This window comes from Nycticebus coucang, chromosome 14, assembly GCF_027406575.1.
Source record: "Nycticebus coucang isolate mNycCou1 chromosome 14, mNycCou1.pri, whole genome shotgun sequence".
Taxonomy (NCBI): Eukaryota; Metazoa; Chordata; class Mammalia; order Primates; family Lorisidae; genus Nycticebus; species Nycticebus coucang.
In genome coordinates, this window is record NC_069793.1 from 10,153,902 (window position 1) to 10,163,821 (window position 9,920).

A 9,920-nucleotide genomic window follows, 5' to 3' on the forward strand; every position below is an offset into this window, starting at 1 on the left:
AAGGCACAGGCCAGGGTGCAGGAGGAGGCAAGAGGGAAGCAGGTTGCTGTGGATTTGAAATCCAATCAACATCCTATGAGAGAAAAGCTCAGCACCAATTATTCCTACCTCCTGCTTCTCACCTCCCCGGCCCTGTTAGCATCTTGCAGTCAGCCAGAGATGCCATTTCATCTTTGGACTTCTGCGAGAAACCAGTGGTAGAGATGGGAGTGGGGGCAACAAGACTGGAAGTGTCAGAAAAATATAAGGCCTGTCCATCTGGGCCACCATGGCCTTGGACACAACCAGCCTCAAAGCCCCAGAGGAAGTGAGGGCATGCCCAACCTGGACCGAAGAGGCCATCCTTGGGGACAATGCCCCATACCTGTGACTCCTCAGGCCTTGAAGGCTAGTATGTACTTCACCCAGGGCTTGGGAGGACCTGCCTCCCCAAGGACAGTGGCTTAAAAGTTGAAGTATTTTGCTTCATGGCAGGTTCTTCAGTGTCTGAAAAGTTATGCTGTTCTAGGTTTTCTTAGATTTGCACCTGGTAAACTTGAAACGTTAGTAGTTCTGTTTGTACTCATGAGGAGTTGCTAGGGCAAAGTTGCTCTAGAATTAATTGCTGATGTACCTTCCATAAAAGATGAATCAGAGGGTTTCCCTTATTGTCTACATCTCTTCAGAATTTTGTTGAGAGGCCTCCAGTTTCATCTTTTTAGAGGGGGGCACTCCTTCCAAATCCTGAGAGATTGCTGACGTCTCTGCCGCTAAACCTGAGTCTCCAGACAGCTGCTGTTCTACTTTTTCTGTATTGTTCATCAAGTGTTCCATTGAAGACTATGAATTCTGCTCATCAGAAGCATCTACAGCCCTGGGGTGCTCCCTCCCATCCGCCTGAGCTTCATCCACCTTGGCTCTGGCACTTTTCATCTGGCATAGCAGAGGGGCTCAGGGAGGGGCTGGAGTTGCTGCTGTTCTGCTTGATCTGGGAGGCATCTGCTATGGAGCTCCAGATGCAGCTGTCATCATCCTTGTCGATCATCCCTGGGGAGGAGCTGTTTTCTGGAGTGGTCATCTTGGAGTCAAACTTCTCACTTTGCCTTTTTTCTTACTCTTGTTTTTATCGTCAAACTTTGGCTCTGTCACAGAGACGCACTTGTAGATTCATGGGGACGTGTTGATACTGGAATTTCATCTTCAGTAGGTCCTTAATCTCAGTGAAAGAATGAACCCACAGACCACAGATCAGTGGTAAGACAGGATTTATTTTACAGAAAAGAATACATTGAAGAAAACACCAAAGCTCCTACCAGAGAAAACAACCCAAGTGTGAAGAAAATTCTCTCTCTGCCTGGGTTCTTTGTCCAGGGGTATATATAGTGGAATGGGTCCTCTGTAGTTACATTTGTCCAGGAATTGGTAACAAATGAATAGATGCAATCCCTTTTGTTCTTAGGCCTAGGAAACCTACATGAAATTGACAAGGCCTAGGAAACTCATATGAAATTGAGCAGGCCTAGGAAATGGGGTGGGGAGGTCCCTGTTCAGCTACAAGAGGGGCGAGGAGACACTAAGGTGCTGGAGTCTCCCCAGCAGTTGCCTGGCCCCTCTGGATATTGGAGCCCCTGCTGGGCCTCCCCCAGCCTCCAACCCTCTGGTTCCTCTGCTGCAACACCAACACCAACACTGCCAGGGCAGAGGTGGCAGGTCCTCCCTTGGGGCGCCACCCATCCTGTATCAGTGTCACCAACAGTCACCCATTTCTTATCCCATTTGCACACTTTCTGAATAGTCGCCATGACCCTCTTCATAATATCTTTGGCCTGGTTCCTGGTCTCAGCTCGAATCTACATGCCCAACATGGTTCTAGCGAAGAAAGAGAGGTTGGGGAGCTTGCTGGCCAGGTCCTGTTCATGCTCTGCCATGGCCACACTAGCCTCTGCAGGCTCACTCCCTCACACACACAGACACTCACACACACACTCACCCAACTTTCCATATTTCATCTTCTTTTATATGCTTTTACAGGCATCTGAGTCTTTTTGGTGGTAGTCTGGTGAGAGCTTAAATGCAAAAAATAATAAAGTCTGCCTGCGTTAACATGGAAAGATCTTTAAGGGGGTAATGTTAAGTGAACAAAACAGCACTATGCCATTTGTATAAAAACAATAAAAACCCAGAGGATATATATTTGGATTTTCTTATATATGTGTTTAACAAAAAAAATTAAAGAGTTTCTGGAAGAAAAAAAACCACTCATATTGACAAATAGAAAGGGTTACTTCTAAGATTTCTGCTGTGGACTAATAAAATTACTCCACCAGGTCTCAAGTGGTATGTTTCATTAATGAAATGTTAATTATAAATTTCAAGATGTGTCCTCTGTATCAAGTTCTCCACATACTATTTTTTATTTTGTCATGATCATTGGTCATTTTTTAATTGCCTGGTGCTAAGCACTTGTATATCTTATTTTATTTCCAATTCCTACATAATCTTATCTGGTTCAATATTTCTTAGGTTTGGGTGAAAGATCATATGTAGATGGTGTCTCCTCCAGCTGGCCATCTCTGACACCTGTGTAGCCTTTGCCCCAAATTTTCTCATTTACTGCATACTACTCTTTTTGATAGGGTTCTATGCCATGCTATTTCCGGAAACTTTTAGTAAAAAAGTTTTGTAGGTAAAACTAGGTAAGTCAACAGCCTTTTTTTTAATCTGCAAGCCTTGAATTGACCTTGAAATTACCCTTTGTTTGAAATTACTATTACCATGTATGTTTTCTTCCAGAGTTAGAGCAGACAAATCCCCAGGCACTCTATGGCTGTAATGCTGCTATTGAGTGTCCTTAGTACTGGGAAGATGGTTGTGGGAGGGCTGGCTTTTGCCATTGGAGATTGGCACACACTGCAACTGACCCTATCTATCCCCATGTTTATCTTGTTCTTGTCCTCCAGGTAAGGACAATGTCCATTTTCTTCTTTTACTTCTTTTTTTAATGCCCATAAAGGAAGCTATGTTGGAAACTGAGAGGAGAATCCTGACACTTGGGATATGTTCACTCCCTGGACTGGTCCTGACTGATGGTCCCTAATAGCTGCCATTATGGCGTTTGGCAAGCAGTGGACAGTATAGAATAACAAAGTATCTGGAAGGCTGGGACTTTGCGGTCATTGTTGTGTATAGCAAACAAAATTCTCCAGAAATCATTATTCATATTTCAAAAAAAACACCCCTTTATTATGAAGCAAATATATTATTGATTTGCCTTTGAAAACATGATGTATTATGTCATGGAGATGATTAGAGGATATTTGTTGTTGTGAGACTGGATAAAAGGAAAGAGCAGAAAGTGGGCCAGAATCACAGACTAAAGCAACCTGTACTCGCTCCTCTCAAGGGGAAGATCCAAAGTTGTGGATAGAGGGTCTCCCAAAGATGAACTTTTAGGAGCTAACATTGGGAATTATCAGAGAAGCAACTGAAGACACACGATGAGGGAGAGAGGAAGCAGGGTAATCAACTCAGTAATATGAAAAGGCACCTGGGAGAAGCATTCCCACATAGGTAGAATAGAGATCTGATGTTCCACACTCCCCCAGAAGATAGTGTAATCCCAGCTTTGAGGGGACTTCCCCACCACAGCAGGCTTCAGAACTGATCAGGGACCTGCTTGGAGACTGTGCAGCAGCATTGCCCCAGAGAACAGATACAGTGAATTCTCTCAAACTTATGGTCTCAGGTCCACAGTAATAGATGCTACTCTGACCACTCAGGCCCAGAATATCCACTCTAGAGAGGGCAGCAGTGAGCTCATTACCCCTGCTGAGCCAGAGAGGGAGCAGGGAAAGTGGGTATTCTCATGTGCACTGTGATGTGCACTGGGTCACTCCCCCCAGTGACCACATTGGCTTCCACTCAGGGATCCAGGCAGAGCAGGCATCCACTGGCCCTCAGCATCTGCTGCTACAATATCATCAGATCCACAGTGCTGCTGTTATCACCTGAGTAGCACCAGACCAACTGCCACAGGCCCACCTGGGTAAAGGAAGAGCCCCAGCCACTGCAACTCCCCTGCAGGGCACAGGAAACCTTCCAGCCTCGCCTAGCCAACATAGCCCAAGAAGCCAACCAACAGCTGGTCACTCTCCTACAACCTCCGTACAGGCACTTTTCAAGGCCCCCAGACCTTTCCAGGGTCCCAAGATCTTGCAAACCATGCAGGCAATCATCAAGATCCCATGACACTCCCCACCTCCAGTGCAGTCCTGCTACACACCTAGACACTTGAAAATGTTCCAGGAACCACCCCGACACGAGGTGTGGTCTCAAAATGCACCCACATATCCAAGAAGCTCCAAAACTGGATCAGGTTCTTGTCAAGTTCCACTGATCCATAGGTCACCCAATGAGGCTGCATACAAAGATCCCACAACACATAGGTGTGCCCCCCAAGGTCTTGGGACCCACACAGGAAATGGTCAATGTCCTGTGACCCATCCAGGAGCCAGCTAAGACCCTTCAATCTGTTGAGTAAACCAACACAATCTGCATCCATCACAAACACCTGCCAATGTCTCACAATCCATGCAAGCACGTGTCGAGCTTCCAAAATGAACACTGGCACTGTGTGGCCAAGGATCTGAAATATTAACAGGTTCTGGTCAAGGTTCAGTGACTTGCCCCATCATGAACTGCAGTTGTGTGTGTCATCCAGGAACCTGCTGAGTGCTCTCCAAGGTCACAATACTCATCTTCAGGGAGAAAGATTTGCATATCCATATCAAGCACTTCCAACAGTAGCCTGTGGAAAACAATAACACAAATCTAAATAAATATCCCCACCACAGGCTTGGACTGTGACACATACAGGAAAATGAGATGTGGCAGGAAAACAGCTGCATTATAGGATTTCAGTGCATCCACTCTCTCCCCCGGGTAAGGCCTCTGAAGTAGGATACAAAAACATTATGTAGAACCTCTCCTCCTCTCATTAACTAGAAGAGTTCCCAATAAAGTTGAACAGGTGTACCACAAACCCACCAACCATAACCTGACAGAAAGATTTCAGATGAGAAGCAACCAGCAAAATAATTCAGGCAAGTTGAAAAAACAAGCTAGCTGAACACTATCAAGCAACCAATACAGATCCACAGCAATGGACTCAAAAGTAAAGGAAATCCTCAAAATGTCAGAAATGAAATTCAGAATATGGATGGCACATAAAAGGAATGGGATTAAAGAGAAAGCTGAAAACAAAAAACATTTCAGTACATTAATGCAAAATATGAAAAGATCATTAAAGAGACAGGCAACATAAAAATGATATAATTGGGGCAGCACCTGTGGCTCAAAGGAATAAGGCACCAGCCCCATAAACCAGAGGTGGAAGGTTCAAACTCAGCCATGGCCAAAAACTGCAAAAAAAAGATACAATTGAACTTAAGGAAATGAGAGAGTCATTTGGTAATATAAATAAAAAAAAAAAATCAAAAAGCTTCAACAATAGGCTAGACCAAGAAAAAGAAAGAAAATATGAAAGCTTGAAAATAAGAGCTCCAACTAACCCACTCAGTCAAACATCCAACAAAAAAGAACAAATAAGAGTTAACAATCACTTAGAAAAATAAGAGACTACATGAAAAAAAGCCAGACCAAAATTCACTTTACAACAAAGATATTTGCACCATATTGTTCATTTCAGCTCAATTCATAATAGCCAAGTCATGGAAGAAGCCCAAGTTCCCATCAACCCATAAATGGATTAATAAATTGTGGTTCAGGTATACCATGGAATATTATGCAGCCTTAAAAAAGATGGAGACTTTATCTCTTTTATGTTTACACGGATGGAGCTGGAACAAATCCTACTTAGTACAGTATCTCAAGAATGGAAGAAAAAGTATCCAGTGTACTCAGTACTATTATGAAACCAATTTACTATTACTCACACTTTCACATGAAAGATAAATCACAACTATAGCCCAGGAAGAAGGAAGGAAGAAGAGGGGAATTGGAGGGGAGGAGAGAGGTTTGATGGACGGAGGGTCAATGGCGGGACTACACCTATGGTGTATATTTCAACGTGTCTAATCTATAAAGTATAGAGTATAAATGTCTTAACACAATAATTAAGTAAATGAGGTGAAGAATACATTAACTAGTTTGATATAAGCATTCCAAATTGTATATAAAATCAACACATTGTACCCCATAAATGCACTAATGTACACAAGATCTATGTGTTTATGACTTAATAAAAGAAAAAAAGCCAGTTGTGAATTTTAGATATCATGGAGGGGAAGAAGGAAAAGCAAAATGCATGGAAAACCTATTCAAGGAAATTATTAAGGAAAATATACAAGGTGTTGCCAGAGAATTAGATATGCCGGTAAAAGATGCTCTTCAAACTCTGGGAAGGTCCACAGCCAATAGGATATCTCAAAGACTCATAGATATCTAATCTGGAGAAAATTCTACAAGTTGCAAGGTGAAAGCAACAATTTATATACAAAGGAAACCCCCACAGATTTAGATCTTAGATTTAGGTCTTTGATCCAGTTTTAGTTAAGTCTGTATATGGTGTTGGACAAGGGTCACTCTCAGATTTTGCATGGATATATTCAGTTTTCCCAGCACCATTTCTGGAAAAGGCTATTTAGCCCATTAATGCTTATATCAAAAATCATTTGACTATGTATATTAGGAGTTATCTCTGGCCTCCCTATTCTATTCTATTGGTAGTACCACACTGTTTTGATTACTGTAGCTTTGTTACAAATTTTGAATTTAGGAAGTGTGAGTCCTCCACCACTGTTTTTTTGAAAGATTGTTTTGGCTATTTGGGGTCTCATGAGATTCCATATGAATTTTACAATGGTTGTTTCAGAAAAGAAAGTCATTGGACTTTTCATAGAGATTGCATGTGTAGATTGCTTTGAATAGTATTGCCATATTAATATTAAGGTATCAATATTACCTTTTTCAATTTAGAAATGTAAAATGTGTTTCTATACATTTTTTCTTATTTGACTCCTTTCAATGGTATTTTACAGCATTAACTCTATAAGTCTATAAACTTTTAAAGATAATGTTCTTAGTATTTAATTCTTATTCATGCTTTTATGGAATTATTTCTGTAATTTCTTTTCAGACTATTCAATTCAATATTAGTGTATGCAAATGCAGCTGATTTTTGTACAATGGTTTTGTATTCTGCTTTTCTGCTAAATTCATTTGTTTGTGGTAATAATTTTTTGTAAAAGCATTACAACTCTCCATGTGGTTTGACACTTTCTGCAAATAGAGATAATTTTCCCACTTTCTTTTGTAAGTAGACACCTTGTATTTTCTTAGACAAATCACTCTGGCTAGAACTTTCCATACAATGGTGAATAGGAGAAGTGAAAGTGAGTATCCTTCACTTATTCCTGATCTTAGAGTAAAACCTATCAGTATTTAATCATTGAGTATTATTTTGCTGTGGATTTGTCAAATTTGATATTTGTTATTTTAAAGTAGCTTCCTTGTATTCATAGGTTTTTGAGTGTTTTAAAAAGATGTTAACTGTGCACCAAAGAAGATGACATGAGATTTTTTTATTACATTAATGTGATTTTCATATGTTGAAACATAATTACAATCAGCAATGAATGCCACCTGAGCATGGTGTATGATTCCCCTCAAAATGCCACTAAATTGGTTTGTTACTCTTCTATTGTAGATTTTTCTGTCAAAGTTCATAAAAAATATGGTTTTATAATTTCTTATTGTCCTTTTGTCTCGTTTTTTTATCAGGGTGATACTGACTTCAAAGAATGCCACAAGAGGTCACCCTGTGAATGATATCATTTCTATAAAACATTCAGTGTGGATAAATCCGTAAAGACAGAAAAAGCTAAATGGTTACCGTGAACTAGGGAAAAGAAGCAATGACAGTGAAGGCTATGGAGATTTCTCTGGGCTAATGAAAATGTCCTGGAATTAGGTAGTACAGATTCTGAAGAAACTTGTGATTATGTTAAAACCAGTAAATCATGCTCTTTAAAGAAAGGTTAATTTTATGATATATAAATTTCATTTTAATAACAAAATTAAGAATGTAAATGAATGACATAAGATATGTTCATTATTCACAGATGGTCATATACACACATTCCCTAAAGGAGTCCAAAGGATGAGGGCAACTTGGTTAGGAATGACTCTACTGCAATTTTTAAAGTCTGCATTAAATGATTGAGGAAAAGAAACTTGGGTTAAAGATTATTTGTCAAATAAACAATTATTTACTGTACCTACATTGTCTTCTTTTATCGGGTGGATGGTGAAATCTGTTTGGAGGCTGATTATCAATGATTAGCCAGATGAGGGCTTACAGGAACTTAGAAGAGTTGCACACATAAATGGAAAAGAATACCGAAGAGACCTTGACCATTGAGGTGATCTGGAAATGGAAGCTGGTCACAAGTGGGAAATGAAAACATGACGTTACCATGATACTATTCTGGGTTCCAGAATTAGAATTCACACTTCCAGAATTAGAATTCTCTCAGTGGAGACTTAAATCTCTGTCCTGGGTCCCCATTGATTCATGACCTGTGGTGGAGGGGACATTTACAAAATTGTTCATGTTGTCTTTTGCAAGGATTTGGACATAGATATTACAGAAATTCACATAATTTCTGTGCAGAAATACACATATCCACACGCGAAAGTAGACATACTAGTTAGAATAATTTGGTGAGCAAATTATAAGAGCAGGTTTCCATGCTCTTATCCTAGACATGTACAAGAAAGAAATCAACATGTAATTCATTTCTATTTCACTAACCCTTGTACCTTTAAGGGGAAATAAGAAAGACAACAATCGAAATGGAAATTAACTATGCATAAGATGGATTTTAAAAGTTGCTCTTAATTTTATTCAAAGATTCAATAACTCACTAAATATTTATTGAAAAATGAAATATATGTAAATACTGTTCTACGCAATGTGGGTAGGATAGGTCAGTAAAATAGATAAATGTCCCTTTTTTGGCATTTACATTGTCCACATTAGAGGGTACTAATATTGTGTCTTTTCAGAAAAACGTCTCAGTTATTTATTTATTTAGTTATTTAGTTAGTTGTTTCGGACGTTTCCTTCCATGTGACTGGAAGTTAGATACTGATATTGTTCATTTAAAGTTCTCTCCCTCCTTCATTTATACTAAGCCAGGCACGGTGGCTCATGCCTGTAATCCTAGCACTCTGGGAGGCTGAGATGGGTGGATGGCCTGAGCTCACAGGTTCCAGACCAACCTGAACCAGGCATTGTGGTGGGCACCTGTAGTCCCAGCTACTTGGGATACTGAGGCAAGAGAATCAATTGAACCCAAGCGTTTGAGGTTGCTGTGAGCTATGATACCCCAGCACTCTACCGAGGGTGACAGACTCTGTCTCCAAAGATAAATAAATAAATAAATATACTTCTACACCTATCATGTGCCGGTTTGGGAATAGATATTAATAAGAAGATAAGTCAGATACTTATGCAGAATATCTTTGAGAGAACACAGCTTTAATGAACCAGAAAAGGATTAGAGTTTAGCTGGTAAAAGGAAGAGGAAAGACATTTCAGACATTGCATGAACTGGTTGATGAAGGCACAACTGATGGTTGGCCCATATCAGTCCTGACAAAGAGCAAATGCCCTATAGAAGAAAATTTTAACAGGAAAAAACAGAAAGCTTCTACCCTCCGGCCACAGAGGTTCCATCCCTCTGACTTCCTGAATGAATGACACACACCCAATGTGCAGAAGAGTATTATTTCATTACAGCATATGCTCAACAAAGTCTTGCATTTAAACAAGGTCCAAGTATGTATTAGACTACTTATTTGCATTTTCCTAACTTACTGCACCTTGGATTTCTATATCTGTGAACTAAAGTTGAGAT

The 9,920-nt window shown here is 40.2% G+C and overlaps 1 pseudogene; it reads right to left on the bottom strand.

Annotated features, from left to right (window-relative positions):
- Positions 1-651: 651 nt before the first annotated feature.
- Positions 652-1,844, bottom strand: LOC128565625 (B-cell CLL/lymphoma 7 protein family member A-like; annotated as a pseudogene).
- Positions 1,845-9,920: the final 8,076 nt, after the last annotated feature.